Source organism: Stegostoma tigrinum, chromosome 1 (genome assembly GCF_030684315.1).
Source record: "Stegostoma tigrinum isolate sSteTig4 chromosome 1, sSteTig4.hap1, whole genome shotgun sequence".
NCBI classification, from domain to species: Eukaryota; Metazoa; Chordata; class Chondrichthyes; order Orectolobiformes; family Stegostomatidae; genus Stegostoma; species Stegostoma tigrinum.
The window spans coordinates 116849109-116866885 of NC_081354.1; the positions used below are offsets into that span (position 1 = coordinate 116849109).

The window sequence follows — 17777 nt, forward strand, 5'->3', positions numbered from 1 at the left end:
AAGCCCTGATAAGATCAATTGAACTACATTCCTTTGTTACACCTCTTCCTGTGCTGTAAATAAGAACTTTCAAATCGGAATCAGAGATAATGGGAATTGTGGATGCTGGAGAATCAGAGACAACAAAGTGCGGCGCTGGATGAACACAGCAGGCCAAGCAGCATCTCCTAAGATGCTTGGCCTGCTGTGTTCATCCAGCGCCACACTTTGTTGTCTCTGATTCTCCAGCATCCACAATTCCCATTATCTCTGATTCCGATTTGAAAGTTCTTATTTACAGCACAGGAAGAGGTGTAACAAAGGAATGTAGTTCTTCTCCTAAGATGCTGCTTGGCTTGTTGCGTTCATCCAGCTCCACACTTGGTTATTTCAAATCGGAACTTCGGGATGGGATTTGAAATGTCTGGACCTAATTTGTGACCCATCTGGACTTTTTCTGTCAGACGTGCTTGGCATTTGAACCAGACTTTTGGCCTCTTGTGGAAAGATTAGTCACTAATTCTTATAAAATAGAACAGGACAATTAATAAAGAGATTCTTGTGCTGGAATTAAGTGTAAAACCTTGAAGAGAAAATGTTAAATAATAAGCCTTTTATATTTAAAACAATAGCTATTACATGTGTGATTAAATGATTTTTGATACTAAATGTTGTATTTTAAGCTTTTCCTGTGTGCAGGAACAAATTGTACATGCTGACAGATGATTGAGAAAGCTTGTCCCTGAAGAGATGTTTGGTAAACACTAATGAGCAGTAAAAATAGTATTTTTCAATGATTAAGAAGTACTTATTGAAATTTTGAATTGCAGGAATTTCAGCTTCTGTTGCTGATTTCATTTTCTTTTATACAGAATTTGGTTAATGTAGCTTTCACAATTTGAGGTAACTTTGAAGTAACTAGAAGTTATTGTGATATTGTTCTGTCCAATTAATACATGTAGGTGTTTAGTTTCATGAGCAGTAGCCCTAACACTGTTAGTCCAGCTTGTTAAAATATCACGTTATTTTTTTCATGCAACTTAACCAGAGTAATCTTAAAATATTGCCAGAAACCACCTTCAGTCATTGACGTTGTGCTTTAGACAGCCTTACGGCCCTCCTTTTCTCTGTCTTAAGTATCAATTTTCAGTGATTAAAAATGGAAATTACTTGAAACAGGCAGCATTTAAAAAGGACAAGATTAATGCTAAGAATAGGAACTCGTTCATAAAACTGAAGTGAGAGATAGTGATGAGTCTGTTTTTGGTTTCAGGTGCTGATGGATCTGGGAATGCCTAGGAATTTCTGTTTATATTTCACACTCATGTTAAAGTTTTTCTTCCTTGATTTGCAAGGGTTTCTATTCATATGGTTTAAAACTCTGCTTAATAAACACCCGAGCAGACTTTAAAGCTTGTAATTGTTACAACATTTGCATTTTTAAGACCTTTTTGAGTTAACTGGTGTAAATATTATTTGCTTAATGTGGACATATTAACAGTAAAATTAAATTGCTAATTTTCAAGCTTTTTACTGATTTGGAGCAAAATTTAAATCTTAACAGAAACAAGATTAACATGGCATTTGGTGTAGTATTGATCACAAAAGCTTTTGGGACATTTGCTAAATTTATACAAAATGAATTTTTTATCAACCATTGAAGTAATGTGCATTGCTATACTTAGCTTCTTTGGGAAATGGGCTCTTTATTACATTTTAATGAACTGCTGCTGGGCTAATTGCATGATCCTGTTACGAGTGGATAGCTGCAATTGCAGAAAGCATGGGGGTTGGAGATCTCTGTACCCCATCACCAAACCTGCACCTTGCACTTGTGTGGAATATAGCTTCGCTCTCTGGCCTTCTGCCTCTAAGTGGATACCCAATAAATGTTGAATTCACAACTTGGCAAGAATGAAACGTAACTGCTGTCAGTGTAATGGGATTGGAGAAAGAACCAAAAATTGCCTTTTATTGTTTCTGATGTATATCCTTTATGGGACATATTCATGTATGGACAAAAAAAAGTTACCTGCTTTTGTTTACACACATGCAATAAAGCACAGTGTAGATGCACAGAGGTTTTTTGATTTAGGAGGTTCCAGACAAGGTCAATGGTTCACCAACCATTAAATGAATGGTTGTTATGCAATACTGTCAAGAAAACAATGTTTAAATTTAGTTGTTAAAAATTTTACAACTGGACATTTGTGGCTGAAAACCTGTATTGCATTGAAGAATCTAACCTGTGGATCTTCAGCATCCATTCGAGATGGGACGTTGTGAAATATGTTGGAAAATTTCCAGTCTGGGTAGGATATGGAGTCTCTCCTCAAAATTCATAATAGTTCTGTCTTTTGTTTCCCCCCTTTCTTTTTGAGGAAGCCCAAACACAATTCAGATATGTTAATCTTCAGAGTTCTCTTTGGTGGAAGCTCCCCTCCTTTTGTGGACAGTACCGCTTATGCTCAATTTTCGAACAAAATCGAAGTTGAATTTCATCCCCATAGTTCCTTGAAAGTACAAGTACATAATCCATAAAAAATGAGGCCAGCTGTAATTGGATTTTGATAAATGGGTGAATGGAGAGCAAGAATAGAGGTTATTTTAAATCAAAAGAATTAGAAAACTGTTTTAAGTATCCTTGTAGGAAAGACATTATAAACTTGGGAAACATATAGCATGGATTCACCTGGATTGTAAGTGGCTGAATAGTTGAAAGAAACAATTTGAAATAGAGTTATTTTCACTGAATTTTTAAAAAAATGGTTAACAGGGGATTTAACAAGCTTATAAACTACCACACCCTTCACAGTTTTAATAGGCTGATGTTATTTCCTCTGGTTGCACGTTCAAAAACTCCCTCAATTTAATATGTTTCACTTTTTGAGGCTTGGTTTTGGGAAGTACACCATTCTTAAGTGTTAGAAATGAAATGTTTTTGTACCAGCAAGTAATTAAGGCACAGATTAATGTATTTTAAGGAAAAAAAGTAAATTTAAAGTGCAGCAAAATGCAGGTAGATAGAAAGGCAGTGTATTTGGATCACACTGGTAAATAGCTCAGTGGACAGAGTGGATTCCTGAGCTGTAAACTGCTATGGTTTATTAAAGAAACATTAATTTTACTTTTGTGATAACAATTTTAAGTGGAATAAGTCTTTACCCTAAAAAGCAAAATTATTATGAAGATTAATTGAGTGTGATTGTGCTAATGATTTTTGCTGGAAAGTAACTCATTTCAGTAGTTCTGTTTTTTGAAAGCCTGGTGGAAGTTCTTAACTGATAACAATGACAGTGTAATATGAACAGTGAAGTAAATTCAAGATATTATGGTTAAATTTAATATTGTTAAAGAAATGACTTTGTCTAAAATCTGTTGAGTACAAAATTTGTGCATCTACATTGAAGTTTAATGTTATCTGTATGTGAGAGGTAGAGAAACAGATGGTAAATTATTTGCTGTAAGATTGTAAAGATAGCCATGTTTAAATGAAAATTAACTACCAAATAATAGTTCTTTGTCCAAACAATCTGACTATAGGCTATAATCTAGCAGGGCAGGTGTGCATTTAGCAATTGAAACAGAGCACATCTCTTTATTGTGAGGGAATCAAATAAAAAGTGGTGATAAAGGATGGGGCAGTATATAGCTTCTGAGTGTCATTCTTAGCTTTTTGCATAGTTGAACTGGAAGACCTCTTGGTATTGTGAATGCAACTTGTTTTACCTATTGCAGGGGCACAGCTGTATTATGGACAATGGAAAATGCTGATGAATGACCAGGTGAAATTTTGTAAAAGGCATGCCTTTTTTTTAAGCAGGTATATGGAGCTCTGATATACTATTTCGTCATCTCTTTGTACTACAAGCATTGCGTACTTTGAGAATTAATGCTGCTGCTCCACCGACTGGTGCTTTCTCATTGTAAGCAAGTATATACATAGAGTTCTGAGGAAGTATCACCGGACCCAAAACGTTAACTCTGATTTCTCTCCACAGATGCTGCCAGGCCAGCTGAGCTTTTCCAGCAACTTCTATTTTTGTCTCTGATTTACAGCATTCACAATTCTTTCAGTTTTTATTTATATATGCACATAGCTCCACTGGGGGCAAAGGGGAAAACTTTAAACATGTCAAAGTGTGAACTGTTATATTCGTTTAATGCTAATGGAAAATGTACAGATGGTCCAGTATTTTTCAAAGTTTTAATAAATGTTTCAGCTTGAAGTTAGAGGCTAAAAGAGGCAGTGTGGAGGAGTGGGGGGTGTGGGTGCAGGTCCAGGCCTTGCATGTTGGAGATTGATTTAAGTTCCAGTAAAAAAAAATGAACTTTCAGATTGTAATACCAAAGCTGAGAGTCTGGCCTGCTCCTTCGCCACTCGTAAAATGCCTCCTGTAGATTTTGGGCATCCAAGTTGCTGCAGAGCCCCGTGGTGGTCAGAGTGAGCAACTGTAGGTACAAATCCTCTCAATGAGCAATCCAAGGCGCCTGCTTTTATGATCCTATAAAAGACGAGTGGGCTGTAACCAAGAAAACCTTACTAGCATGCCATCTGTAGGTATAATAGACTTTGTACTTAGGTATCTTAGTGTGTGCACTACGTTTCTATGCGACTTGCGTGGTATGCAGATAAGGAAAGCATGCATACTTATCTGAACAAATGTATGGGTGCTTCAGCTCAGCTACAAATATATTGCAGTCAGTGTCAAGTCCAGTCTGTGCCAGCATTTCCCTATGTTTAAAATTTAATGTTTGTTGAAGCAAGTGATCAGAAAGTGCAGATACTATCAGCTTCTGAAGCAGAATTGTACAGTTACTTCATTGTTTGACAAAACCTCTAGAATCGTAGAATCCCTACAGTGTGGAAGCAGGCTATTTGGCCCATAGAGTCCACACTGACCCTCCTGAAGAGCAGACCCCCACCCCCACCCCCACCCCCACCCCTACAGCGTGCACAATCCCTGTAACCCTGTATTTCCCATGGCTAATCCTTCCAGACTGCACATCCCTGGACGCTGTGGGCAATTTAGCATGGCCAATCCATCTAATCTGCTCATCTTTGGACTGTTGAAGGAGACTGGAATACGTGGAGGAGACTCACACAGACACTGGGAGAAAGTTTGTCTGTGTGGAGTTTGCACAGTCACCCAAGGCTGGAATCGAACTAGAGTCACCAAAGCTGTGAGGCTGCAGTACTAACCCCTGGGCTGGTGTGCCACCTTAAATCCTGGAAAAATTATGCAAATGAACATTGGCATCAAACTGATGTTTACACCCAGTAAGAATGAGACAAGCAAAGTGTAAAATGGTGGGGATCATCCTAATGTGTTCAACAATGTATTCTCACCCATTGCTGTTAACTTCTGGGAGGGGATCGAAGCCTGCAGTTAAGCAATTCATTGACTGTTAATTGCTGTGTGAAACCTTGAGGACTTAAAATTGACTTTATAAAAGTTAATTTGTACATGCACAAAAATGATTGTTGGTGGGCATTCTCCTATACTCTCGCATTTCAAGCAGTGATGTTCCATTGCCATGCTTCACATCATCACTTCTTGGCCACCAAGTGGAAAGTGGCTGTATGCCCTGGAGATGGCATTTGAAAAATATAAAGGAAAGAGGAGATCTGTAATATTGGTAACAGCCTCCTTGCCCTCCACGTTGTGTCCAGCTGTGGAAATCCTTACTCTTTTGGTGGGAAACATGATGCCATCTTTGTGACTTTCTCACTGTTAAGAATCCTCTTTCTCTTGTCTCCTGCTGGCCCCTTCCCCTCCTTACCCCCTTTACCCCAACTCCCTCTTGCCCCTTTTGGGGACATGATGCTGTGCTGTTTGGAATTGTTTTGTTTTAGTGCTGACAGCCTGCTCACTGGTGTGAATTCTGGGTGGAGTGTAGACTCCCCTTCCTGGTGCCAGGTTGCTGGGCTGGCCAGAAGGGCTGTTAGTGGTTCTGCCCTGCCAAAACTCTCCTGCAAAACAGATTCCCTCCTATTGTTTTCAAGTGAAATTCTGCCTCAATCAGTAAATTTAAAATCTCTGTGCATTGTTAGCAGCTGGACATTGGCATGTTTTGGAGCTAATCCAGGCAGCAGGAGTTGCTGCCTGCTTATTTACTGTTGAAGAAACCTTAATAGTTTAGACACAGATCATAGTGATTTTAATTAGTTGTGTGTGTGTGTGTATATATAAAATAAAATAGTTTCAACATTGTAATTAAGGCATAATTACAGATAAAAATAAATGTGTGCCTGAAAAGTTGCTCTCAAGGTGACATTCTGCTGTTAATTGGGCCCTTATGGGAAGATGAGCTTGTTCAGATCATCTTGCATTCCAGGCCATCTGCTTATTTTTCACATATCCCAGTCTACTATGAAGGTACCAGCTGGTTTGTGAGTGGAAAGTCAGTTGTAGTGGCCCTTTTCAGAAATATGGTTCTGAAGGGAATATTTGAGGTATAGCAAAAGCACTTTGTATAAATCTTATGTAAATAGCTTTAAATGGGTGCTATAATGGTGACACAGTTGTGAGAATGTTGGCCCATAGTATATATAGTACTGTAGCTTCCCCTCCATCACCAGGAAATTGTTTTACATTTAGTCTTTTGCTTATTACCTTCGACATTTGATATTTTCCACATTATTACATTAGGGAGGATTTACCTGAACCATACACTTTCTCAACATTCATGACAGTGTTACTGATCTGGAGAGTACATGTTGTGTGGAATAAGAATTGTACAAACTGGATCGGTTTTTATTTGCTTGCAGTGAATAAAAATGCAGCTTGACCTTGCACCGAGACATAGGTCTCGCAGAAAGCATAGGTAACGCTCAGTAAAATGTGTATTATCAATGACTCCAGGACTTAAATTGTAACTTTTGGAGAGAGGTGCTTTAAGTATGGTCAGGTGACCAGTGGTATTTAAGTGCTGTTTAACAGACAGCTCTGAAGTGTATGTGTAATGATTTGGAATTGTAAAATCCAAATTGGTTTAAAATTTTGTGAATGCAGTTTAAAGTGCTGTCGTTTCCAGCGGGCTAGCATAAGTTTTAATTGAATCTTGATCTTGTAATAATGTCTATAAAAGGTAGTAACATTTTTTGTTTGTGTTCTATGCAACAGCCATGTAGACCTTCAGCTATGCTGGGAGATGGGGCTGACCACCACCACAAATTTTGGCTGTTGTTCTTAATGTGTTTTATGTGTTATGTCCATTTTGTTTTTGCCAGCATTTATCCTAAGGCCAGCTGCCATTAGGATCTCAACACTGTGCACCAAAGTTTGTGCATGAACAATAATGAATGTTGAAAAATTACTCTGTATGGAGAGGCTGGAAAGTTGAACCCAGTCTTAAGAAAAGATCACATGTATGTTGAAACTGGGATTTCTGTTTTGCTGACACAAAGTTTCTTTTCTCTGATCCAAGACCAGGCTGATTGCAGCATCCTTGCTGTCCTCACTGCTGAGGTGGTCAAGAAGCACATCAGAGGTGGAAACCTCGCACACTTCTGATTTTCCAAACCGCATTTTAAACCATATGTGTAGAAGTAGTACACCTTCAATGTTGTAACGTTACTCTATTATTTAATTGAAAGCAAAGGTAATAACTGAAATAGGGTTCTGTTTGACATTTTTTTTTCTAATCTTCGTGCTCTTGGGATGAAATTTGCCTGAACATTGACAACTGAATGTTTTTGTTTAATGTGCTGGGCCAATTCTGTGTATTGGTAAAGTTACCCGGTAGTTAGAGTTACTGAAACAGGTGGACAGCCATGACTTGTTCTCTCCTGTATTCTACCCAATTTACTGCATCTTTTGAATGCAGGTGTTGCATTCTGTTCAGTTTGATTCATGGGTTTGCAGCTTGGTTTGATGGCACAAATGCCTAGGGCCAATTCACTAAAGGGGATTCGGTAGGATTGAGCATGAACTGCCACTTTTGGTCATGAGATTATTCTCCGTTACAAACAGAGAGTCTTTGAAGAAATATAAACCCAATGAAAGGCTTATTTACTCTGGTGGGAACAAGCTTTACATCAAGGACATTTGCTGAGCAACAGAACTATGTAGAGCACTATGAAAAGATATGACAGGTTAAAATCTTATTGATGAGTGCCTAATTGCATTTGTTGTGGTTAAAGGTCACTTAGGAAGTGTGTTGTTTCAAGTAGACTTGCACATGTTCTGAACAGCGTCATTGATTTGATTGATTATTGATTTTGTAAGTAAGGAGATTTTCTGATTTAGATCAGAATTGTTTCACTTGTGACCAGAAAACACAATCCCACTATTTGTCTTTGTCATTTGTTAGGAATTTTTTGTCTTTGTTTACGTTGTGTAGAACCAAATATTAGCAAGACTGATCCTCGTGACAATCACTGCAACAAAATCAAGAGCAGCGTGTCCATAGAAACATGAGGGGGAGCAAAGTAGGAATTGGTCATTATAGGTCATTTAGCTTTTGATTTTGCTGCACCAATCTGTATGGTCATGGCTGCTATTCCAGTCCTCTATCCTGTTTCTATTTTCTGTCCATATCCTCAGATTATTCCTTGAAAACTTTTAATGTTTTTGGCCTCATCTGTTTTCTGTGTCTGAGGATTCCATAGGCTTGTCACTCTGTGGGTGAAGAAATTTCTTCTCACCTCAGTCCTAAATGACTCACGACTCACTGTGTGCTTATACAGAACCTGGGGTTACAGTTTTCCCTGACCATCTGGAACATACTTTCTGCATCACCCAGTAGAATCCTGTTGGAATTTCATAAGGTTCTGTGAGAGCCCTCCCTTTTTTCTAAACTCCACTGAATATAGACGTAACTGATCTGGTCTGCTTCCATTCTTCTGTCTTTCCATCAGTCCAGTAAATTTTCATTGCACTCCCTTCATGGGCAGGACATCCGTCCTCAACGGAGATGGGAATGCACACAGTAGTCACAAATGTGTTCTCACAAAGCCCAGTACAATTTCAGCAAGACATTCCTGCTTCTGTACGTGAATCCAATCACTATGAAGACCAACATGTTGTTTATTGTCTGCTCTGCCTGCTGCACCAAATGTTTACTTTGAATGACTGAGAGACGAAGGCACCCAAGTCTTGTGCCACCTTTTCACTTTCCCAGTGTACTGCTCTTCAAATAACCTGCCTTCCTGTTTTTCTGCAAAGTAAATAATGTCACATTTATCCACATTCTGTTTCATCTGCCGTGCATTTACCCACTTGCTCACCTTGCCCAAGTCACACAGAATTTTCTCTGCATCTGCCTCACAGCCAGCCCTCCCACCAGGCTTCGTGTGATCTCCTTTCAGAAGTAACGCTTCATTCCAAATGAGCAAAGGAAACAAGAGGGATGGTGATAATGCTAAAGTGGCATGGCATTACTGTTTACTCTTGTTAGTTTGATCTGGATTTTCAAACTCTTTGGTGATGTTTAATTAGAGGACTCTTTTCTTTACCGTAATAATTGATGGTAAGATGCTGGAGACATGTCAACACGACTTGGGAATAATAAAACTCCTTTTAATTTGTGATTAAAAACAACAGAGATGAGAGGAAAGATGATACTGAGCCAGAGGAGGGAAAAAATGGTTGAGAATAAAGGCTAAGTAAGTTAAACAACAGAAACACCTTTATACTTAGGTAGCACCATTTAATGAAATGTCCCAAAGTGCTTCATGCAAGCATTATAAAACAAAATGTGAGATTCATCAAGGTAAGGAGATTTACAATCAGGTGCCCAAAAGCTTGATGAAAGGGGTACAGTTTAAAGGTAACTTTAAATTTACAGAGGATGGAAAAGAGCACTGAGTAAGGACACTTGACTGTTCAAGCCGGCTCCTCCATTGAATACGATCATGGCTGATCAAACTGTAATATCAAATCCACATTCCTGCATGCCTATGAATCTTTCATCCCATTGTGATTAATAATCTATCTCTCTCTATGCATTAAATATATTCATAGATTCTGTGTTCACTGCCTATTGAGGAACGGAACTCCAAAGACACCCAGTGTTGCTTTCATCTCTGTCTTCAATGGGCAAACCCTCATTTTAAAACTGTTACTGCTAGTTCTGGATTCTGTCCTCCCTGAACACAACTCCCACAAGTGATCGCATGACAGGAGACCAGCCAGGACTGAACTGGAATACTCCAGTCTAGGGGCAACAAAGGCAAAAAGTGAGGCTTTCGGCAGCAGGTGGTGTGATGGAGTGAACACTTGTGCCAGCGTGCAAGTGAGGTTTAAATCCAACTTGAGGCCACAGCTGCACAATTTGGCTTATTCTTAGACTCTGGCACAGCAGAGGAATGTAGGCAGTAGCTTGGAAAAGACTTGTAGAGCCGGAGCAAGAAAATATTGTCTGCCTTTCAATAATTAGTGAAAGAAAAGCTTCAGTTCATCCAGTACTTGATAGCTGATAACTTAATGGCAGTGGAGGAGTTCAGAGAGGTACTGAGGTCGTGTCAAGTGTCATCTAGAGCACATGTCGAGGCTATAATTTTGGAACAGGGAGTAAAGCCAATGCTACTGATTTTCTGGTTGTGATCAGTTTGTTAAGAATGGAATTACATGAGTAGTCTCATCCAGTTCGAATACAATGGCGAGGTATTGGAGGAAGCCCATGTGGATATCTGTGTAAAAGGCTGCTCACAGATTGTGAAAGATAAGGATGTCATCTGCATTGCTTACCATTTGTGATTTTAGTGCTGTAGTGAGAGTCAAAATATGGTTGGAGTGACCTAAACATGGAGCTCCAGGAAAGCTGCTTACTGGTTTTAGAAGTGACAACAGGTTTGAGGATATTTGAGAGGAAATTAACCATGGAGGTGGGGTGACAGTTTGTAAGGGTGTAAAGATCAAACAATAAGTAGTTGAAGAGCACGCAGTGTTAGTTTTACAAGCGAAAGTGATAACATCAGAAAAGAGAGAGCTATTTCCAGTATAAGCTCATGACAGCAGGAGGTTATTGGGTGATCAGTTTAGGAACAGGAGGTTGATCTCATGGACAGTGAAGTTACAGGTAACATAAAAGGGGATGGGAGACGAAGTAGACAAAGTTGTAGGTTCTGGACTTGGGGAGGAAAGTGTTATAAGAATCTTGATCTGCTGAACCAGTGGAAAAGAGGAGCAGCTAGTTAGTTGGACAATAAAGAGGAGGGGAGGATGGCACTGGAGTAGAAACAAGGAACTGTTGTTGTGAAGGGATTACAGAAAATGGGACCAGTGTGATTGAAAGAGTGACAAATACTGGCTTGAGTGGGGAAGGGGAGAAGATGCACAAAGCCATGTAACTAGAGGAGTGATAACACTGTGAAAAAGAGTGGAAAAAAAATGCTGCCTGGCCTGCGGTGTTCCTTGCATTATTGTTGACTCCAGCATCGGCAGTTATGTCATATTACGTAAGTAGAATCCTCACGAAGTGAATATTTGGTTCAAGCTCAGTTTGAGGTTGAATAGGACTCTGGTTCTAAATGGTCTGTGGTATTTGTACACTTTCTAAATGGAGATTGCTAGCACTAGTTACAAATAAAACTACAATGCACATTAATATCTCCGTCCATGTATAAGGTGCCAGCTAAATAGTCGTAGGTGGGTTTGGCAGTGCTGACGGACAGTCTTGATTACAAATTCATTCATTAATTCTTCAAGCCCAGAATGTGTCTTCTCAGTTGCTTTATGATCATGAATAGAATGCGCATTTGCTTGTGAAAGGTGTTGTCTGAGGGACAGACAGCCATTTGTTAGAGCATTCAATTTGAATGGAAGAAGAATTTAAAACACATTTTATGTGTGGTTTTATTTGCTTAGGTCGTGAATTTCCTTATAACTCAATGTCAACACAAGATAGATTCTGTATGGAGCTCTGACTCAGGTGGAAATGCTACCAAATGAGCAAGCCTGACATTTAAAAGCATGTTTAAAGCTACAGGAAATCTGGCATGTTTAAAGACTAGATCCAAAAATAAATTTAAGTACAGCATTTCTAGGAATATAAGTGGTGATTTTCTCGCTTAAGGCCTTTGGTGGGAAATAATATCCATCAGATAGACCAGTGGAAATACTGGTGTGCTGTATGTTTAACTTTGCACTGTTATTTAAATGATTGGAACATGATACAGATTCCTAAAATTTGTCCTATCCAATCTGATAAATTCAGTTTACTATTACTACTTCAGTGTTTTAATGAGTGGATTTTAAAAACAAAGGGTGAACTTTCCAGGCTTGTGCCTGCAGCAAAGTACTTTACCAGTTGCAAGCGTGCATTAGAAAGCAATGAGTAGTGCGCATGCAAAATCACAGGCATGCAGATTAAGGGGAAAAGTTGTCCATTAAGCTCCATCAAGGACCTGGATGATTGTCAAAATCTACATTTCCCTCCACCCCAATAATTTGTCATCCACTTGCTTAACAAGAATCCGTCTCCCTCTGCCTTTAAAAACATTCAAAAGCTCCCTTTCCATGACTTTTTCAGGAAGACTGTTTCAAAGACTCCTGACTGGGAGAAACAAAAGTTCCCTAATTGTCTGTTTTGAGTGGATGATCCCTGAATTTTATACAGTAATTCTCAGTTCTAAATTCTCCGCCAAGAAGAAACATCCTGTCCACATCTACCCTGCCAAGACCCTGCAAAGTTTTTGTTTCTGTGTAATCTCTGGGCAGGTGAACTATCTTAACAGCTGCTGAATTGGAAAATCTATATGAACTATAAGCTGACAATCATTGCTAACAGTACAGAGAGTTGGAGATAAAGGAGGTGAAGCATCTGTAGGTTTGACTTGGATTTGCTGTGTGATTAAACAGACTGACATTACATTTTGACATCACCTTAACTATTTTAAATACTTAAATAAAAATAATATACTGAATAAAAATGAAATGGGAGCTTAAAAACTTAGAACTTGAAATATAAAACAATGATTAACTCATCACTTCTAATGCCTGACCAATGTTGGAAAGCCATAATCGTGGAATGTTCCACAGTAATATGTAATGTGTTAATCAGGCCACAGTTTGAACACTCTGACAACACAGAAACCCATTGCCAGTATATGGGTGAGTGCAGGAAAGAACAGCTAGATGGATTCCAAACATTGATGGGATGGCTTATCAGAAAAAATGGGGAACTTAAGATTGTCACCCTTGAGCAAAGAATCTTTATAGGTGGGTCACAGGCTGTCCTCATTTAATGTTGTGGCTGTGTTCCTGAAAATTGCAGCTGTAAGTGAACGATTTTAAATGGGCTGTTGCTTTCAGTAGGAATTGGCATTAAAGTGAAAGTTAAATTCTACAGGCCTTAGAAGGAAGAAATTATTAGTAAGTTGAGAAGCAATACTTAAAATGTATATATTGCTAAATGAAATGAGTTTATAAAAAGTTTTTCTTTTATATTTGAGTGTAATTACAGATTTACAATGTCTGTTGTAGTAGACCCTCAGAAGAACCTGGGGGACCACTGCCCAATGACTTTGACAGAGGACCTTTGTTTGATTTCAGGTTGCCTGCTGTGGCTAGTTTTGGTGTTGTTTGAGGTTGTTGACTTGCTCACTGAGCTGGCTCGTTTCTGTTCAGACCTTCTGTCACATTGAGAGATAACATCATCAGTGAGGCCTCCGATGAAGCAATGTTATTCTACTCCGCTTGGAATTTACATGATCCGGTCTGTTATGATGAGTTGAGACATTTCCAGTTTTGTTATGTGCGTGTTTGTATTTGGGGTCCATTTCTGTATGTTAGTTGATTGCATTATGGGTTGAGAACCATGCCTCTAAGAGTTCCCATGCGTGTCTGTGTTTGGCTTGGGCTTTTATGGTTATATTGTCCCAGTTAAACTGATGGCCTTCATTGTCCAAGTGTACTGATATTAAGGAAGAATTGTTATGTCGTTCTGCTGCTAGCTGATGTTCGTATATTCTGATGGATGGTTTCCTTCTGTCTGTCCGATGTAATGTTTGTGGCAATCGTTGCATGGTATTTTGTACACTACGTTGGTTCTGCATGTTTTGGGAATGGGATCTTTTAATCAATGAGTGTATGTCATTAGAGTGGCCGTGGGCATGTGAGCTACAATGATTCCTCGTGATTGTAGGAGTCTCTTGGTCAGTTCTGATATGTTCTTGATGTATGGCAATGTAGCCAGTATGTTAGGGCATACTGTGTCCTCTTGTAGTCTATTTAGGAGGATGAGGTTGTGGGGATATCCATTCATAGTGAAGATTTTGTATAGGCGCTCTTCCTCTTTCTTGTGTACTTCTGGTGTGTTGTAGTGATTGGTGACTTATTTAAATAGTGTCTTAACACAGCTTTGTTTGTGGGCATTGGTGAGGTTGCTATGGAAATTGAGGTTGCTTTCCTGTGTACAGAGATTTGAGACACCCTCGTTAGTCATATGTTTTGAGGTCCAGAAAAGGACGCTGCTTGTTGTTTTCATGGTCTTCTTGTGAATTTAATCTCTGCAAATGTTGATGAGGTGATGAGTCTCTTCTAGCTTGCTGCGTTTAAAAATGACAAATGGGATTGTACACACACTGGACCCAAGTTTCGGTTGAATGCAGTGGAGGGTGGTGTGTTCTCATCTTTGCTTGACTGCATCTGCGAAGAGTCCTGAAATGGGTGACCCCGTGGGTGTGCTATTGATCTGATGTATACTTGACCATTAAAGACGAAGTGCGTGGTGAGGCACAGGTCTTATGGTTTGAGTGTGTTGTCATTGCTGATGGCGCTGCTGGTCTGTGTTCTTGCTTCCTCTAATAATGTGGCCAGTAACTGTTTGACTAGTGGGATGTCAATTGACGTGAATAATGCTGTGATGTCAAAGGATACCCTAACCTTGTGACTGATTTTTGTGTTCTTGAGGGCATTGAGGAATTCTCGGATTAAGTGGATGGAATGGAGTGATCTGTTGACTAGGTGTTTCAGTCTCTTGTAGATCTCTGGCCATTTTGTGTGAAGGTGTCCCTGGTAGGGAAACAATGGGTCTGAGGGCTGTCTGGTTTGTGTACTTAGGAAGTCCGTAGAAGCAGTGCCTTTCTGGTTTCATTCTCATAGTCCGTCTTGGTTATCTGTCCTGCATCTTTTGGTCTCTTCAGTGTCTGGGTGATCCTATTACCTCACAGCAGTGTTGGGTCTATTGCCACCTGTTGGTAAGTGTTTGCATCTGCGAGCAGTGCCTGTGCTTTCTCAATATAGTTCGGTTTGTTCATAATGACAGTCGTGTGCTCTTTGCTGGTAGGATTATAGTGTTCTTGTCTTTCTTGAGTTTTCCTAGTTCTTTTCTCTATGGGTTCAGGGTGTCCCATTCGTTCTTTTGCCATAGTGTGGGGATTACAGTTTGTTGGATGGCTTGTTGTGTTTTGTCCGTGATTCTGCTGTTCTTTTTATACAGTTTCCAGGACAGCCATGAAGTCTCTTCTGTTCGCATCTTTGTGGTTATAGTTCAATGCGCATCTTGGTCTTGGCTGCTGCCTTGCCTTCCCTGGACCTTCCACTTGTCATCCTCATTAGTGCAGTGTCAGTGATGGCTCTCAGAGGGTTGTTGCATTATTGAAGCCAGCGCTGTACCAGTAGGAAGTGGGCAGTCTGAGCGGGTTCATAGGGAGAGTGGTGAGGGGTTCTAAACATGCACGCTTGCATCAGAGCCTGGGGTTCTGGATGACTAGTGCATTGACATTACTGATATGCCACCATTGTTACCTTATTGCCCATTCTTTCCTTTGCGTTGGGGTGTATATAAAGAGAAACAAATCCTCAAGCATAACGCAATTGCTAGATAATATCAGCCAATAAGGTTTTCCTTAAGGTACATGAATTAGATTTCCAATATTGAGACTAATCCCTCTGCACAGTGGTAACATGACGCTGAAATTGCGGGTGCGGCAGAAATTGCATTTTAGGTTTTATGGCCACAGGGTACTAAAACGCTACAGAATCATTTATAATGCAGTTCCCAATATTTCCAGAATATCATTCGAGTGGAGTCTGATTCTGAATCAATGGTTGAATCAGTTCAGAGATAAATGAATGAAACACACAGCCTTTTTATTTGCAAACTGTTATTGACATTTTTGGGGTAACTTTTTACTGCATTCAGTTCATATGTCTTGTTGAAATGAAAAGGGAACCCGTTATGAAATGAATAATGAACCCCATAGAAGCCTGGAGAATAATCACAAGCCTGTGTGCAACACTTGTAATGTGGTAACTTGAAGGAAGCTTGCTATCATTTTTGTTTTAAATATTTGGATATAGGCAGTCAAAAAGACTTTTCCTATCTGTCAGATTTCACTTAATGATTATTAATGCCCTCATTTTGACACCCTCATCCACATAGAAACACATAAATAGAGAATATCTGCTATAGCAGGCATCAAAAGCATCACTTCTCCTTAATGGTATCTGGGTTATGTTATCGCAATAAATGTTTCAAGAAATGTTTTTCTTTTGTATTCCCTTTTCTTCTCTTGTCAAATATAGCACTTTGTAGTCAGATCATTAATCTTCACATTTCCATGGCTACTGTTGATTCTCTTTCCCAGTATGGCAACCTGTTGAAACCTAGTGCAAGTTGTAGTAGGGGAAGATTCTATTTATCCATCTTGAACTTCACAGGATCTCTGAAACACTTGCATTATTGTATTCTGGAGACATGGGGAATACTGCTGCAAAAGTCTGTCTCTTTATTCGCAGCCGTATTGCTGGACTTGACGTGACCAGATCCAGAGTGCTTTGGAAAATGTCATGACGTTTGATCACTGAAAAGAACCCTGAAGACTGAAATATTGGCTTTAGTATTATTTAGGGCAGAGTGGAAAAGGTCTCTGCTGTTGTGTTATGTGCATCCTTCTAGGCCCTATTGCAGAAATACAGAATTATTAAAGCACACAATGAGGCCATTCGGCCAATCTTATCTGCACTGATTCTGAGTATTAAGAGTTGGTGCTATTTTCATGCCTTTTCCCTGTAACCCTAAATGTTGGCTGCATTTAATTGATAACCTAATGCCCTCTTGAGCACCTAAATTTAAATTGCTTCCACTGTTTTCCAGGTAGTATGCTCTCGAAGCCTTAATATGCAACCCTTCGTTCTGAGATGATGCTGTCTGGTCCTAGGCTCACCCAAGTCTATTGTATCTCCTTTCTGGTTGGACTGCTGTTGGGAATTCTTAATGCAATCGAAGGACACTTGCACCTTGTTACCTTTAAAATACTACTAACCCAATCTGCAGTTGGGTAATTAAAGCCCCTCATTACACCTACTTCATGTTTGTGCCTCTCTTGCATACCTATTCCTCTGTCATTTCCACTAGTTGGTAGTCTATAGAATATGGCAAGTTATTGAATTGTTTTTTAATTCTTCCTAATCAAATCACCTCTTGTCCTGCTATGTTGCCTTTCTACAGGATTAAAATGTTCTCCTTAACCAATTCTGCCACCTCTCCGTTCTTCTCCTTCCCTTTCCTATCTTTTCTGATCACCTTATAATTAGGAATATTCAACACCTAGACCTCAACTTCCTTGAGGGATGTCTATATTATCATCACAGCATCATAATTCTGCTTGGCAATATGCACCTGTAGTTTACTAATCTTATTTGCTATACTGTGTATATGCATACATGCGCTGTAATCTTAACTTCGATTTTTCTTTTGTAACGTACTATTTTCTAGTCTGATGCTATTTGTATCTCTAGGTTCTGTGTACTCTGCTTTTAATCTCTCACAGATTCTTTTGGAATCTGAGAACTCCCATACTATTAAACAGTAGTAGAATGCCCTGAGATGAATTCAGACCTGGCTGT

General features: G+C 39.4%; 1 protein-coding gene across 6 annotated transcripts in view; it reads left to right on the plus strand.

The window, feature by feature from the left end:
• fat1a (FAT atypical cadherin 1a) overlaps nucleotides 1–17777 on the plus strand; it is a 185085-nt gene that overhangs the window by 14875 nt on the left and 152433 nt on the right. The gene's annotated exons all lie outside the window — the stretch shown is intronic.